The 17,657-nt window shown below is 41.3% G+C and overlaps 2 long non-coding RNA genes across 2 annotated transcripts in view; one reads left to right on the top strand and one right to left on the bottom strand.

The window, feature by feature from the left end:
• LOC110356617 (uncharacterized) overlaps nucleotides 1-17,657 on the bottom strand; it is a 233,407-nt gene that overhangs the window by 64,717 nt on the left and 151,033 nt on the right. The gene's annotated exons all lie outside the window — the stretch shown is intronic.
• Nucleotides 8,299-17,657, top strand: part of LOC135575586 (uncharacterized) — an 83,681-nt gene continuing 74,322 nt past the window's right edge. The window contains exon 1 of the long non-coding RNA XR_010466623.1: nucleotides 8,299-8,901. This is a non-coding gene — a long non-coding RNA (uncharacterized LOC135575586). The remainder of the gene's footprint in view (nucleotides 8,902-17,657) is intronic.

Genomic DNA, 17,657 nt, shown 5'->3' with positions numbered 1-17,657 from the left:
AGTCTAAGCCTAGACTAGTTATAAACGTGAAGTTACCTGAGGACTAAGTGGTCTTGAGTAAAGACACAACTGATCTTGTGTAAAATCATCCATTCCTTTTTTTTTTTATTGTAACTTTTTCTTCACTTGTCAGTGATAAGTAAAACTTGGTAAGGTAAAAGGTGATGGGGATGCATCTTTCTCTGACCATTTTTCTGTGTGTTGGTATTTTCCTTATTTTTTTTTAACGTGAGATTGTTTAACTTCTAAAGTTTTTCTGTAATGTAAGATCATCAAAGGCATTATATATTTAAATGAAGTTGTCCCACATTCCCTCTGTTCACATAATGGGTTTAGGCTTTCTGTATCAAGCAAAATAAATGAAGCAGAACAGGATAATTCGAGTTGGAAGGCACCTCAGTAAGTCACACAGTCCCAGCAGCCACACAAGGAGGATCCATGTGGGGGTTAAGCCTTGCTCAAGACTTTCTCCAGTCTGGTCTTGCACACCCATTTGGCCCCATGGGATTAATAAAGCCTTTCTCTATCAAGTGTTGGCTTAACAAGATAACGTTTCCCCATTACACCCTGAATAAATGTTGCCTAGTAGCTCCTTTTCCTCTGCATCTGCAGTAAATAATAGGAAAACCTTTATATTTTAGTTAATTGCATGGGGCCAGACTCTAAGAGATGCACACGCAGATCTCACTGACTTCAGCGAAAGCCCCATTCAAACCTCCTCTTCACACAGGAGCTGCCAGCAACATGAACGCTCCAAAAGTGGGCAGCACTTCCTCCCCCATATTCTCATGTTACATTAAACAGCAGAGAAAATCGAAATTCTCAAACCAGCAGGCATTTGTATTTCAGTGTAAAACTGTCCTATCCACACGTTTCTCAAGTGATTGCTGTGGCCACTAATTGGGTTCAGTGTTTTCTGTACGTGTGATCAAGTTTAATGCAATCCAAAGATTAACCATGTCTAATTAAGTTGTCCTGGTATAGAAGAACCAAGGAAACTACAGAAACTTACAGAAGTCTATACTGAAGACAGAAATATTGCGGTCAAGTAAGCCACCTGTATGAGCCTTGAATGCCAAACAATAGTTCTACATGGCGACTCTTCTACCCATGCCCTCCCTTCAAAAAATACACTTAAAGCACACTTAAAAGTCCCTCTTCCATGTAATTCTGATTATTCCTTTTCCTGGCCCTGTAATTTCAACACACTGGATAAGTTTCCTTTAAGACATTTCCTTACAGAGTTTCAAGCACTGCAGGGTAGGAGGCAGCATTAAAACTGAAGGCAGTATAGACAAATAAGGGACATTCTTATTCAGCAGGATTAACACATCAGAAGGAGGAACAACCTAATGAGAAATTACAGATAAAAGAACTCAACTTGCTAGTATATCGATCAGATATTTTATATATGTGTCATCGGGCCCAGTTCATTTAATACCCACTCCAATATTTTTCAGTAACTCACTTAGGCATCATTAATCTCGTATAAATTGAGTTCACTTTCTTATATAGCTCAAATTATGATACAGCCATTTGTATAAAGGAAAACATGCATCCAGCTACCTTCTTTAAAACACCACATCTTTTAAATGCACTAGATTTGCTGATATTTATATTGACATATCCCATTTCATTTCTGTGAATTTACTCCTGGGTTTATAATATACTTTATTTTTAGGTATATTGGCAATGAGCACTGTAGAAAACAGAATTTGGATATCCGTACATTAAAAGAAAATGCAAAAGCATGGTGTAATTTAAGAGTAAACATAAGCATCCTGGGGATCTTGGGGTAGTGTTCATGCACAGAAAACAGACACTTTCATAACTGTTTACAGACCCAACAAGGTAACATCCACAATAATTTCAGATATTGAAAAACAAGTCCTGAAAATTCTTTCTGCTCCCAGACCAAGGCATGTTCAATACCGGTGATACTGTGACCACTTTAAATGCATTTTGCTGCTTTCACAGAATCTAGTTACCTAGTAAAATGTAATTTAGTAGTCTGAGTTGGACATTTGTCTGCAAGTCACATTTATTTTCTGGAGTTCTTATTTTTGGATCCTCATGGGGAAACACCCCTCCCAGCCCAAAAAAGAACTGGGCAACCCCCATTTTTTGTGTCTAGCTACAAGTCGTGCTTCTAAGCTCCCAGCACACCCTGGCTCCGGTGCCTGGAATGATCTTTCAGGCTGCAGGTATAGCTGCATTTAGCTCGTGACCCCACTGTACTCAGAGTCTTAGATTATTAATGTACCTATTCTTCTCTTTCCCGTTGGCCTTCCTGCTGCGAGATCCTGAGGTTATTTTCAAACCTGTCTTACACCAAAAGGCTTGACTTTTCCCACTGGCACCTTGCCATGACAGACTTGCAAGTATGAGAGATGAATTAAGAAACAACCCAAAAAGATATCCTGGACTAAAAAGAAAAAACCAAACCAAACCAAAATACAAATAGAAAAGCAAAGTTCTCATTATATAACATTTTTCCTACAGATACTTTAAATGGAAAATCAGAGCAGGGAAATGTAGAAACCAGGGCGTCAAATATCAACAATTTGTCAGATTTTAGTTAGTTTAATATGAAGTTTGGAATAAGCTGCACCCACATCCAGAGCAGCTGATGGAGAATGAGGTATTAGTTTGTTGCTGGAAAGAGAAGGGATGAGGGAAAAATCACAGGGCTAAAAGCAGGCGCCAGATTCTTGCACCTGGAGGCTCAGCTGACGGTGACCCTGGCCAACTGCAAAACTGTTTCTGAAGAGAATTACATCCTAATCAAGCCAAAATAAATACAGGAGTCAAAGCCATGAAGGCCTAATTCACATACTAAACCCAAAACTTCCCGGGCTCCTACTTGGAATCTGTTAAATTCTAAGCTTTCCTGAAGGTTTAAACACTATCAAATATAATGAGATTTACTTGCTGTCCTTGTGCTGGTGTTAGAGGTTACTTTCAAAATCCCTCTTTCTCAGGGAAGAACACTTGTCAGGCTTTGAGGACCAACGTGCAGTTGGAAAACTGCTATCGAAGCTGCAGAATCTCATTCTTGAAACAACAGGCGTATTCCAGGGGACTTTTCTTGGTAATATAGATCACTCCTGCAGGAGGCCTCTAAGCTGAAATGTCGTTGCTACTTTTATTGCCCGTTTTAAGTTTGAATTTCACAGAACTCGCTCTGTTCTGGCTGTATCCCACCTGCTGGTATATTTTTGTTCCTAATCACGGGGAGACTTGCAGCACATTAACCTTCCAGAGGAAAAGTATTTCATCTTTCAGTACGGCATCAGCAATAAGACTTGTGACTTATACAATTTCTATATCAAAAAGAACTAAAAGCAGTGGTACGGATTTTAAAAGGTGGAATAATTGCAATAGATCCCCTGTTGTTACCATCATATTTGTAACAATAAACATCACTTGAATGGGGATCGCTAATTGATTAATTGTGATTAAATAAAGTTGTGCCAGTCCCTAGAATTCTCACGCTATTGCATAGATTTCTCATCCACCTGTGTTAAAACTGTCCTTATAAACCCATTCAAGGCTCACAGCATGCTGCAGCCCCGACTGATGGTGGGATTTAGCCGCAGACATTGGGGTAACAGCTCTGATCTGTTCTACTCCAGCAGAACCTCCTTCCACACTGCCTGCACCAACCCCTCGCACCGCGCAGGGTCTGCGTGCCGGGGTCTGCGTGCCCGGGTCTGTGTCCCCAGGGTCTGTGTGCTGGGGTCTGTGTGCCAGGGTCTGTGTGCTGGGGTCCACGTCCCCAGGGTCTGTGTCCACAGGGTCTGTGTGCTGGGGTCCACGTCCCCAGGGTCTGTGTCCCCAGGGTCTGTGTGCTGGGGTCCATGTCCCCAGGGTCTGTGTGCCTGGGGTCTGTGTGCCGGGGTCTGTGTCCCCAGGGTCTGTGTGCTGGGGTCTGCGTCCCCAGGGTCTGCGTCCACAGGGTCTGTGTGCTGGGGTCTGTGTGCTGGGGTCCACGTCCCCAGGGTCTGTGTCCCCAGGGTCTGTGTGCTGGGGTCCATGTCCCCAGGGTCTGTGTGCCTGGGGTCTGTGTGCCGGGGTCTGTGTCCCCAGGGTCTGTGTGCTGGGGTCTGCGTCCCCAGGGTCTGTGTCCCCAGGGTCTGTGTCCCCAGGGTCTGTGTGCCGGGGTCTGTGTGCCGGGGTCTGTGTGCAGGGATGCGGGCTCAGTGCGGCTGCCGAGCGGTGACTTCATCCCCGAGCCCTGCGGAGGCGTGAAGGTTACTGCAGCACTCTCTGAAGCTCAGAAACTGCTGAGGCAATTCCGCATTTTTTTTTTTTTTTTTAAATGTAGCGTTTATTTACTTGTTCTTTCTTCATTTTCAGAGTTTGCAGGTTTGTGGGTTTTGGGGTTGTTTTTCTTTCTTTTTAGTTGTCATTTTTATGTCTGCAATTCTTTACTACGGTTAAAGAATGAGACTGGAAGCCCGGACCCCTGGGTTCTCCCTGCTGTGCCTCTGTCTGGCTGGCTGGCTATTTATAGCCTTTCTCTCACTAAATTGCAGAAGTGTTGAGAGTTTTGCAACTACATTTTGGGGACAGAATCCTAAAGTGTTTGCTGCCAGACAAAACTCAAGTGAGTCAGTGAGATTTTTGCCTCATCAGGAGTACACATAAGTAAAGCCTAAAATTCTTTTTGTTAAGTTCTAAGGCACCTTTGCTTCATTCTCGTAAGAAGTAAATTTTGAGAGGAAAACAGTTGCCATTTTCCTGCTCTGTAGGAACAGTCTCTAACCCCATGTCTACCAGTTCAGGGGCATAATCCATGGGGTTTGCCACTGCAGATGGCAAGTCCATGGCACATTCCATACTGCTAAATAAGGAGGATGATTGCAATATAAGAGAAGCTGGGGACACCCAGTTAAAACTCTATGGTTCTGTATTATCCACACCACGCCTCCAATTGTAAATGCCATATCCATAATCAGAGAGCTTCTTTTCCTTATCTCCACTTCGATATTATTTAAATCCAAAGAAATCTGAAGTTCTAAATAACAGGGAGGACAAATTGTGCTTTCTGAGAAAGGGAATCGGTACTCCTGCTTGAACAGATGTTAAGAATGTTTCTGAGTGTGCTAGACTCATTTACGAGTCTTTTTCACACATTTGAATCTTGGGGACATCAGCAGTTTGTTCAATATTTTCAGCCTCCTCCCTAAATGCCACTCTGGGAAAATGAGAGGAGGGAAAAAATGGAAAGAGAGAAAAAGAAAAAAAAGGAAAACCACACACACACAGAGCTGATCTTCCACCAGTGTGACAAACAGCGTAAGCAAGAATCATGGCAAAGGAAGGCACAGCCAGACGGTTGGTAAGATAGAATCAGGCTGGAAAAATAGCGCAAGACGATTTTAACACACAGCTGAAACTAGTCACCTTCTGGACTGTGATCCTGGGGTGAGTTTGCAAACATAAGGTTCTCTCTTCTGAGGGAGAACCGAACTGAGACAAGCTCAGCATTAGCGAGACGGGCTCTGTGGTCTCTGCAGACATGACGTAAAAAGCAGCCTAAGCAAGCGGAGCTCTGGTTCTCCTTTCTCCAGGCACATTTTAGTCACCTTTACAGATACAGCAGGAACAGAAAGCATCCTTTTACATGAACTTCACGCAGTGCTCAGAAGCATGAGGCACATGGGCCATGGCTGTGTTGGGGACGCTGGGCAACACATAAAATAAATGACAGCACACCGGTTTTGAATCAAAAGAATGATTGTGGTGGCGAGCAAGAAAACTCAGCCCCTTCAGCCTCTCCAAAGCACTGCCAGGCACATCTCGTGGAACGGGCTAGCTAATCAATAAAAAGGTTTTCCTCTTGTTTAAAACACCGAAAGGGAGGAAGAAAGGTCTCTATGGAGACTATGGTTTTGCAAGACTTAGTTTCTTTCCTGTTCTGCTTTTCTTCTGCCCTTTATCAATGCAAGTACTTAGACTTGTAAAAGATTTAATATTAGCAGTTATTATGGAATTCCTCATCAAATTACTATAGATCCCAAAAGACCAGCTGCACTTCGTTATTTCAATTTGTATTTTCAACTGAGCAGACCACAAGCCATCAGCACTATCAGAGCCATGAGTGTCTTAATGCTTCAAAGGGCAGGGCGGTTCAGCAGAAAGAACGTTTCTCTGGGAATAAGAAAACCTTATTGCTATTCTTAGTCAGCTATTTACCTACCATAAACTCTGACAAAATAACTTCCCTCATCCTTGCTTTATTTTTCTTCTCATCTTTGGTGTGTCTTGTTTCTAGACAAACGTTCTCTGGGGCAAGTATTTCTCCCCTGATGTTCCTCCAGAAATGATAGTTCAACTTTGCTTCTGTACTAAGTTAACGAACAGTGACTTTTAGCAAGCATCCTTCTTTTCTAGTATACATTCTGATATAAAGTTTTCTGCCATTGCTAGGTTCAAAAGGCTGAAGCTGGCGCACACGAGTACAGGGACACTATCAGATAATTTACTGTCCCTCCCACACTGACAAAATATAACACCAGTTTTATTTGTGTACGATTTCCTGTTTTCAGCTGGAAGCATTTCACCAAATTTAACACACGCACCCCCAAAAAAACTTCAACCAATATTTTTGTTTGGGTGGGAGGTTTCTTGTCTCTGGTAGTTTTCCATCCCGCTTGGAAGGCCAGCGCCCAGCGGTGTGTTATCAGTGACTAGGCAGACACAATGGTTGGGGATGATGGGGCCAATTTTGCTCTCAGGCAACCCCGGTGACTTCATTGTCTGGTCTATCTGATGATAGGGTATAAGCTGGTAGAATGACTCATCAAGAAAAAAAGAATCGGAAAAAAGAAGCAAAGGCAGCCAAGTAAAGACACAAGGCTGTCTCCTACAGATAATTTTAATAGCAAGACAGTAAGAGAGTTTCGAAATGCAGCAAGGAGCCAGAAATCTCTGCAGAGCGGGGTTCAGCAAAGAGCTATGATGCCATGATCCAGAGTGTGGAACCTCGTTGTTTATTGTGTTGGTGGTTGGTTTTTGGTTTTGTTTTTTCCTTTTCTTCTAATCAAGTCAGTCTCTTCTTTCTTGCTCCGAAATAGCCAGTTTCTCTTCCTCCTCTGAGCGCACAGGCCAAGGAAGGGGAGCTGAAGTTTGCCCCCTTTTTGTGTATGCTGACTTGGGGCAATAGCAACTCTTCATAATCACTGCATTTGTTAGATACAAGCTTTTCAAAATGTTGCATCAACATCTATCTATCGTGTTATTACTTCATTCTCAGAAACCCAGAAGACCCCAAACAAGTTCAGGTTCCCTCCTGCAACGCACTGTGCAAACCCCTGCTGAGAAAGAGCCCAGTTCTTAAAGCATTGAGATAGATACATCAATCAAAGGGAGAGGAATAAAACAGCTGACAGCCAAATTAGATGAGCAAGATGTTTAAATTCCGAGTGCTCCAAGTCTCCTGCCCAGTGCACTTGGTTCCAGCTCCTCTCCTTCTGCAGAGGTACACGGCAACTGGTGGGAGAAGCAGCCCAGTATTCACTATTCTGCCTGTTTCTGAAGATATTTTACAATGCCTTTAGCCAGAGCTGGCCGGGAGCCATCTGCTCTCTAGAGTCAGCAGAAAACTTAAGGAAAAAAGCTGCAATATTTGTCCCTGTGACTGGGAAAAATTTTGCAAGTCTTATGTTTTCTCAGCTCATCCCACTGCATCTATTTACTCAGCTCACGAAGACTCGAAAGAACATGAGTAAAGAACTGGAAAACTAAACTGAAAAAGAGTCAGACCAATTAAATGACAAGAGAACCAACACCACAAGAAACAAAGAGAAAAGAAAAGGACTTGTGGGTATTTGGACTGACACTGATTGATTTTTCAGTTTTTGAAAAACATTCCCAAGCTAAAACTTTGTAATGTCACCTCAAGCCCACTTAAAATTTTTAAAGCACCTTTAAAAATCCTCAATATAAAGCATTTGAATGGGATCAGAAGTCAGAACATAGCACCAGATAGATATTGACAATAGAACATATATAATCAAAGTACTTGAGGAGTCACGCTCTAATGTACTGGATGCTTGAGAACATACTGCTGGTATTCTGCAGTTATTTGGGTAATGTTCTGATTGTGGCTTGAAGTCAGTAATAACAAGCCATATGTTCACTTTTTCTGAAAAATTATTCTTTATTAATTCTATCAATAGTTACCCTATGAATCCTAAAGCAAAAAGCATATGATCTGTTCATATGGCATTTGAGTAAATCCTAGTTTACTTTAAAGGTTAGAAAATACTCTAAGGCCTCTTCAGGAAATTCGTTACTATTAATCTATTGGATACATCCACAGACTTTATCCTATTTAGTATTTTATGCACCAGTAATAGATACACAAATCTGCCTTGATTTAACTTGAATGCAGGTTTGCTGCTACCGAATCCTTCTCCAGCCACACAAGACTTCATTATTTACAGGACAGCAAAGAAATTTTATTCTACCTTTGTAGGGAAATTAAAATCCTCTCGAAGTACTCGGGATGCATCAAAACCAAATGCATCTGTTCTATGCAGTGCAGACATTTGGTTATTGAGCTATCCCGTACCTTTTAATAGAAAGCAGATTGTGGGTCTATTGTAAAATCCGTATCAACTCCATGTAAAACGATCAGATACATTCAGTGATTTAGCTTCTACCAGTGAACATCTTATCCGGTTCTGAAGAACGCGATGCGTGTTGCTGTGTGGATCTTCCCGAGTCAGCTATTTCAGAGTTCTGCACAGACACAGGCAGACAGGCAGCAGAGGGGCAGCAACCGGGAGCAACCTCGGAGCAATTGCGAGGGATCAGAGTGACACCGCGGCCGTCACGGGAACACTGCGCAGGACACGTCCCACTGCAGAGTGACAAGGACGATAACGAGCGGTGAGTGCAAGTGGCGGAGATGGAAATCGAAACAGCCACGCGTTTGGCAGCTCACGGTAGCAGGGTGCAGATTAGCGTCAAGGTCAAATAAACATCATAAAACATTGCTTAAGCTGTCAATTAAAGAACAAACAAGCTCATCATAATTATACAAGATAATTGTTATCTGCTGGGTGTTAATTAGATACATTTTATCAGAGCTGCTGTCACTGAATGGAGAGCAAAACTGGTCAAAGATTTTTTTTTTTAGTTTTAATGATTTCATAACTAGTTTTGTTCTTCCTTTATGTGAGACTAACATCTTATTTTCTCTGCGTATGTTTTCTTAACTGTATTCCTTCTCTTAAGAAGTTTTAAATTTTCAAAATGAAATGATCTTGCTGTGTAACTAAGCCTACCTAAGAAAGATCTAACAATAAAAATTGTAAGAGAAATTTTCACTTGAAAATGCAAATAATAACTTTTCCCTAGATAGTTTCCAAAAATACAGTGTTCCATTTTATTAATTTTAAATTCAATTGGAATTTCAACCTACTCTAAATGATAAATAAGGACTAAAATGCCTGAACGACTAGCATGGAGGGCCTGAGTAAGGCAGTGATAGATCTGGCCCATTTCTTAAGGCAAACGCGTTCCTGAAGGGTTCCTCACGGGGCTGTGGGTATGGTCCTGGATGCAAACACGAGCGACAAGGATGGGCTGAGAGTCCTGTAGCACGAAGGCTGCAGCCTCCCAGTATCCACCCTTCACCTAACAACAAGGATGTGAAACTATCTCAGAGACACTCAAGGACGGATTAAGTGCTGGAAAACACATATGTCGTAGTTCTGTTCAAAGTCTGATTAATAAAGCATCATGCCGAAATAAAATGTTCTGTATTTGTACATCACCAAACGCATAACAGGAGCTTCCTGGTACTATTGCATTGAACAGCAGCAATCAAATGGAGGGTTAGAAGGCCAGCAGAAACACCAATCTGCAAGCTTCTTTTAAATTCGGGCTTTATTCATTAGAAAGATAACCAACATTTATTTCATAAGACACAGAGCTTGGTATAATTTGTATTGGTTTTAACACAGAAAGCAAATACCAGAATTTTGTGAGCAGAACAGTGGCACAAAGGTTTACCACACACAGCCTAAAATAGTGTGAGAAAGGAACTGACTTCAGCTTGAATAATAGTCATTAAATCAGAACACTGGAAAATGCATTCCTTGTAAGAACAGAGCCACTGGAGGTTTGCCCAGTCCCGAACAAAGAGGAGCAGTTCACAGCTGTAGGGGACACACTGTGGGTACACACTAATCGAAGCTTTCAAATCTACTTGTGGTTCGCAGCAAACCTGGGGACTCCAGTGCCTGTTGTGAAAAGACATTTCAGGTTACGTTCATCCCTGTGTTTGATAACAGCATTTCTCTGGAGTTCTTTTATCATGGCTGCCTAAGTTACTAGAACAGTTGCATGTGTAAGCGTCATACTGAAAAAAAATTTAAGAATTAAGAACTTCCAGAGATAGAAATGCATGAAAGAGTAAATCCACTCACAGACTATTTCAAGCAACAGGGAGTGTTTTCATGGCATGGACGTATTCCAAGAAGTATTCGTCCAATAAAGTGACAAAGTTCAACTTGACTCATGTGTGCAGGTAATTGATATGATTAACACAAACAGAAAATTTGAGGTCAGTACTGGCAAGCAGTATAAAAATCAGGTTTGTTTTCTATGAACACTGAAAAGGAATTACAAGAAGGCAAACTGAACAAAGATCAAGTTAAATATTTAATATATACATGTATATTTAATATTCATCTAACAATAGCTCATTCATAGCTTATGCAACCCAAATGGATCACAGGTTGAAGATATTTCCTCTTGTTTCACAAGTTAAACATTGTAATACAATGTCCTTTTTTGCTTCCTGCCTACATTAAACGCCTTTATTATTGGTTAGTACAGCTGATACTTAGGTGAAGAGCTGAGACCTTTCATATCTATAGTTAAGCGAACTCAGAAAAACTGGATAAGGACTTGGAGTACAGACTATAAATCCTTTGAAGTGTACAGAGCCAGACCCAAAGCTTAAGTGATGCTGATGGGATGAAGGCAATAACAACCTTTATCTTGCTGGTTATTGAGAGGTTTTGCATCAACAAAATGAGCAGCAGTCACACATTCAGAATAAAAAAATAATCTGGAAAGCAGACTGTAGGGGAGGGAAGAGAAATAACAGCCAGCAGAGCCTGGTAACTTTACAGATTCTTTAGAAGTTGTGTCTGGGACAGAAGAATTGTCCCTTTGCTCCTGGGCTTCTTGCCAAAGGAGCTTTTCAAAGAGACATCTGAGATAAGAGGAGGCAGACATCTCTCACAAGTCACCTTTATCAGTTCTAGGATGCACCATTGCTAACAAGGCCGAACACATTCATTTACACAAGACACCTCCAAGAACGGAGGAAGTCAAAGCTGCACTCATTGAAGCTTCCAACTCTGTTCTGGTGACCCTGTCCTCCAGAAGAGTGATCCTTTAAGATGCCCTTTATGTTTAGAAATCAGTAGGTAGGTGACCTCAATCAGTAGATAGGCAGATCTCAAATGTTTCCAACACAGCACGTGATTTCCTAGTTGGTCAATATAAGTCATAACTGGCCTAACTTCTTAAAAGCGGCAAACGATACTGTAAGGCTTCTTCTTTTCTTCTGAAAGTCAAATTGTTGTTATTAAGTTATATGTATAACATTTTAGTCCACCCATGCACCACTGAATGCACCTGCCTCATACTACACTAATTATCATTTCATTCACGCCATTGCCTTCACATTCAATCATCATGGGTGCCTATTAATGTAACCTTTAACATGATCACACCAGTAATTAGGTAAGTGCCGTTATTCCTGAACACTACTGCAAAGTTTCCTCATGCAGCACTTCTTTTGCTGCAGGACAGCAGTGAGCTGCAGGATGAGTGCCTGACCAGAAGGCGACTAAACCAGGCTCTTGGTATCCCGGTTTAACTAGAGCTTTCTTCTCTTATGGTTTCAAGTCCCAGAAAGGAATCTGCAGGAAGTAGCCTCGGAATTGTATCCAGGTTGTTAGCATGATGATGCTATGGTATGTGTATTAATACATTCTCCCAGAATCACTGACCAAACAGTTTATAATGTCGCAAAGTGATGAAAACCATGTGTGTCGCATCCTAGAAAGGATACACTGCCCACACTGCACAAAAGGCACCTGCTGAGTCATTTAAATACATTTTTATGTAGCTTTGTCAAGTTTACAGACTTAATTGAACACTTGTACAAAAGAGAAGAATTCAGTGTGTTGTACAATAGATATTGTTTAGTCTAGGACACTGATTTATGCTCAAGTGGGATAAAAAAAATCCACATTTCATCTTCTCTATTAGAGCTTCCTGAATGCTGCCAAGAACTACTTCTTGGAATAAAAATGAACATTTGTTCTCATGTTTGCAATTCTTTTTATTCCTTTCACTAACAAATCATCTGAGTACTTCATTTTATTTAATTTTTTGTTCTATTTTTAGGAACATTGACAGAAAATTCAAACCATGTAAATATTTCACCAACTCTTCTCCTCGTTTCCCTCATTATATTTGCTTTGGGAATTATTTGTCTTGCTGTCTTTAGGACTCTTTCTCCATTTATTCAGAAAAGCTACAATTAAACAGGCATTGAATAATAAAAGAGAAAAAAGACATTAAAAACCCCATATGGCTAAGCTAGCTAACTAAACATCATAAACCAGGCAAATGTGAAGGGCCCCTGACCAGCCCAGTGATTTAACTATATTTGCATGAAGCCTTTGCTTGCCAAAGAATACAGCAGAGGCAAAACTGAGAAAATTCAGTCGTGGGAAATCCAAAAGCAGAAAGGGATAAAGCTTTTGAATAAATAATTGAATGCATCCAGTTCATCCAGTTCTGCTCCTTCTTCCTGATCCAGAACCACGGCCCGTTCAGAAGTTCTGAATATGAACATCCTTTACAGTTATTTTGAACTAGTCTGCAGAGGTCTAAGGAGTCAAAAACATTCTTCACGCTACATGTTTACTTCAGGGTTTCCCCTTCACCTGCTGAAAACATGAATGCAAAGCATTTCAGTGACGGTGTGCTGGCATTTACACAGCACACGAGCCAGTGCAATCGGCACAAAGAAGTCAAACTAAGCAGAAAACTCACACGCCCTCCTCTATGAGATCGGTAGCCCCATGAATACAAGCGTTCAGTATGTAGAATCCATAGGGGATATTTGTATGTCAAGTTGTGTCCCACAAATGGTTTTTTCCCTCTCCAAAGCATGAAATATCCACCAGAAAACATAATGCAGTTTATAGACAGAGTTTAAATAAACAGATTAAAAACTATAAGTATATATTTCTCCATTGTCATTACAAAAGAAATCTAACAGAGGGATCAAAAAGACAACTTTTTCATAATTATGCTACAAACCTACCTCGAAGACAGTACTAAATGCAAACTTTCGTATTTACACTGAGAAACAGAAGACTTTCTCAACATTAGCACACATACTGTGGAATGTGGATTTTGACAGGATACAGTTGTAAAAAGGGCAGGTCATTTTAAGTCTATACAGGAGATCTTCTGGCTCAGTCTTGAGGCAGAGAAATGCATATGAGGTTTAAAAAGACTCAGATTCATCCCTTACATTCTCCCACACCTCTGGCTCTTGTTAGCCTAAGAAGCAGAAGTAACAAGCAGCTTGTGTGTGGTGCTACAAAACTGAGAGATTTTAAAGATTAATTCGTGAATTTTCCAAATCCAATTCCCAAAAATATACCTAAATTACTTAGCAACAACTTTTGGATGATCCAGTACTCTAGAGATGTGCAAAATTTGTATTGGAGTCATTATTTCTAAAAAGTGCATCTGAAGCATTCTGGGCTTTGGGCCTGATTTAGGGTCTTCCAGTTGAGAACAACCCCAAATTTAAGTCAGCTACTCTACCGGTGTATCAGTACGTCTGAACTACATACCTTTAACTAATGTGGAGATATGCATTTTACTCATTACAACTGAGTATTTTTTGAGAAATAAAGGCAGATTTCATCTTAGAATTTTGTACAACCTCATGACTTGGGTTTTGTCCTGAGTCAGTCAAGCTTTGTCCAAACAAAAGCATGTTTTCTGAATTATAGCCAAACATTCTTCCCATGGGAGAGGGGAAAAAAGGGGTTTCTCATCACTCGCTGGGGTAAATTACAAGAACTATGTGACTAGATGGGGCAACTTCTTTCTGAAGACCCACTTTCTCCATTCCTCCTGAAGGAACAAAGACATGCAAGAGCATATTTCTTTGTGCTGCTGCCAAATAGTGGAAATTTATCATCATAATTAAAGAAACAAATTGCCAAAAACAAATATTATTTGCAAATGGATGCCTCCATCTTCTGTGAAAATTCTCTGTTTACATTTCAAATGAGTGGAAAAATAAGATTATACATTTGAAAAAGCCCCAGGCCAACTATTAGAAGAGATAGTGGAGCTCTGAACTTTCTCCTGCAAAACACACCTGAAAGACTTTCTAATTTCTTAGCATGTTGACATTATTTAAATTCCTGTCTTACTGAAATATAGCCAAAGCTGAAGCTCTAGCCTCCAGAAAACAAACTCTTGTTTAATAATGTGATGGGTAAATGTATCCAGGAAATGTCACAAAACAAATCTAACATAAATTAAACAAAACTGACTTCCTTTCTTATGTCTCTAATTTTGGCAGTTTGGGGTAACAAAGGAAAGAAAGCACTTAGAAATAAAGATGTCTGTTTAGCAACAGAGCTCTAAAGAAAAAGTAGCGCATTTCCAAATCTAACAGAACTAACAACAAATGACGCGGGTCCTCTTGCTACGCTGTACACACGTCTCTCAGTGGCTTCAGGCAGAAGCACATTATTTCTCTTTATTTATAACATGGACTATTGCTTAGAAATATGGGTGCAGGCGGGCTGTGCATCAGACGTTAGAGGTTGCATTCATCCACCCTGTGCAGTGCTGGACATCCTTGCCACTGCTTGGCTTTCGGCTCTTTCTAAAAGAACAGAATGTCAGGATAGAAGGTTAACCGGCCCCAACACAAGATGCGTGGAGTTACAGATCACAGAAGCCATTAAAATAATGGCAGACATGGTTCTTCATTAATGGTAGACATGGGGAATTGGCAGTCAAGACTTAAACAGGCTGCTGATAAAACAGATTAATATAACATGTGGGGAAAATACAAGCCTTTGTTACGAAGGAAGGGTAATTTGGGGTCAGAGCAATACATGGAAAATTGTCAGACTGCAGCCTTTTTCTCTGCGATAACAAAACCTCTCCTGCTCCTTCTTTCCTTCCTTAAGTACCTGGCTCACCCTTTCAGATTTTTTCTTTTTTTAATAAATTTTTCCTCAGCAGAGCTGCGTTCTCTCCTTTCAGCAGGGCTGCACAGCACCACAGCACCACAGCCCCAGAGCTGGGTTTGCAGGCTGTGACCTGAGCCTGTCACCTCCTGCAGATGAGCTGCCCAGCTGGCTGAGCTGGTGCTGCTTGGAATAAGGAAACAATTGTCTTTGCACCTGGCTGAGCCCTTTAGATCTTGCTAAGAGATAGATGACCAACCACGAAAATACACCAAACAGTGGCTGAGAATATTTAAGAGATTAAATATAAAATTTGCCTAAACTTGTGGGTAGAATCTTTCTGGATATCATAAGGATGTGCCATTCCAACCTTACTCACTGCTCTGGACTGGGGCTTCATTTCTTTATAGCACCAGATGTTGTTCTGATTACAAAGTCACATGCCCTTGCGATAAGCCACACTTAACAATATCTTTTGGGTAGGGGTGGGGAAAAAAAATGTATCTGTCAAATGAAAAGATGAGTAGGAATTAAAGGAAGATACCTATCCATTGAAAAAAGAGAAGGGTAAAAAAACCTCCCAGCCAAGCTTTGCTCCTCTAGAGATTTAAATAATGTGCTGTTTGTGTTATTTAGTACATTGCAATTGCTCATTTTCTAAAGAATAATGCAGTTTCAAGCCTTTTCCCCACTGACCGCTTTCCTCTAATCTCTTTTTCGGAGCCTCCATTCTTAGCGCCTCTCCGGGAGCACACAGGTGCTGCTGAATGGCAATGAGATCGTTCCTACTGCAGCCCTGGACCAACAGGGCCCAATTCCAGCCCACTGACAGGTATTTATAGTTCATCAGGCACTATGTGGTTCTGGTTGTCCAGTCGGTGATTCATTCACTGGGCACTCTAGAGGTAGTGTCCCCACAGCTCTTATCTTAAGCCTTCTTCATCAGTACCCTCAACATAGCCCTAGATGTGACGAGGATGGTACAAACAGCAACAGCAAAGGAGAGAATGGTCTTTCCAGCAGGTTGCTGAGAGAAGGGGGAACAATATCTCTAAAGTAGCATCAGCTTTCCCTTACAAACAAATCAATTCCAGCGCGATGCTTTGCTCTCTCATAGCACCCTCCGTCTGGTAGGGGACTAAAAAAACAAACAAACACACCAAAAAAACCCCACACCAACTAAAAGTTTTCACAACAGCCTTTGAGAAAGGAAATATCACCTTCTTCACATGGATGAAGAAAACAAGGGTCAAAGAACGATGTCCTCAGGATCATACAGAACAGAACAAAGACTAAGGAAAGACACCCAGAGTGTGCTTGTTCAGCACTGGAGGAGTTCTTGGAAGCATGAGATAGTTCCACACATTATAATCACAGAGCACCACGTGGGGTAAAGGAGGGGATGGGAAAGTCTTGCTTCTTCCCACAGAAAACCCCACAGTAATAAGCCTGGGGAAGGAGTTTTCCCAAAAGACTTCTTCCCACATCACTTATTTTAGAGGGTGGAACATCAAGCCTCAAAATATGCAGCTTGACCTGACATTCTTGTTTTTGCACAGTAAGTCTCAAGCAGACAAGGCAGCTGCCTGCTAAAGGCATCCTGTTACTGCCATGCAACTCCACAAGTTTATTTGGAGGGTTTTCTTAGCCAACTATCTCCATACCAATCTTCCAGTGTCTTGTTACGGGAGGAGAACTAGGGCAAGGGAGCTTTCCAAAGGGAAAAAGAACCCCCAAGGTCTGATTAGTGGAAGACATCGCATGCCCCACGTGGTTTCTTCCTCTGTGGGAAGAGAGGAATGCAGCCTGTCTTACGTACCAAAAGTAGAGTCCTGAGGGCCAGGTCGCCCTGAGTGTTTAACCTGCATTTGACACTACCTGAGAACATCTGCCAGTACACACATCACTGACCCTCTGTGCCTCAGTTTCCTCCCTGTCACCTCAATGAGCTGCTTCACTGCTATGAAGCAATGTAAGAATGACAATGGCAGAGCCCATTCAGAATGAGAAAGCACGATTCATTTTTCTCCACTTCCTGTACACTTTTTCAGTTGCCCTAGGTAGGTCACAAAATGCCTGTTTCTCAAAGCAATTGAAATGAGGAGATTCCTCATGTCTTTCCTGAGTAATGATATCAATAAATGCTATGCCACTATGTACTAAATCAGCATAACCCTTCACGGCTCATATGTCTTGAAAGTGTTTATTGAACTTGTTTTGAACTGAAGAAGACTGCGGCACCCTAGTGAAAAGGGAGGGAGGAAGAAGAGGCAGAAAGACCAAACAAATCTTATTTATTGTAACAAATAACTGCTCTAATCTCATAACGATGGAAAATTTCTGGAGAGACTTGTTTTCTTGCTCTTTATCAGGAGCCTTTTT

The sequence above is a fragment of the Columba livia genome, chromosome 16 (assembly GCF_036013475.1).
Source record: "Columba livia isolate bColLiv1 breed racing homer chromosome 16, bColLiv1.pat.W.v2, whole genome shotgun sequence".
Lineage (NCBI taxonomy): Eukaryota > Metazoa > Chordata > Aves > Columbiformes > Columbidae > Columba > Columba livia.
The sequence above is the reverse complement of the archived record's forward strand: the minus strand, read 5'-3'. Positions and strand labels throughout refer to the sequence as shown.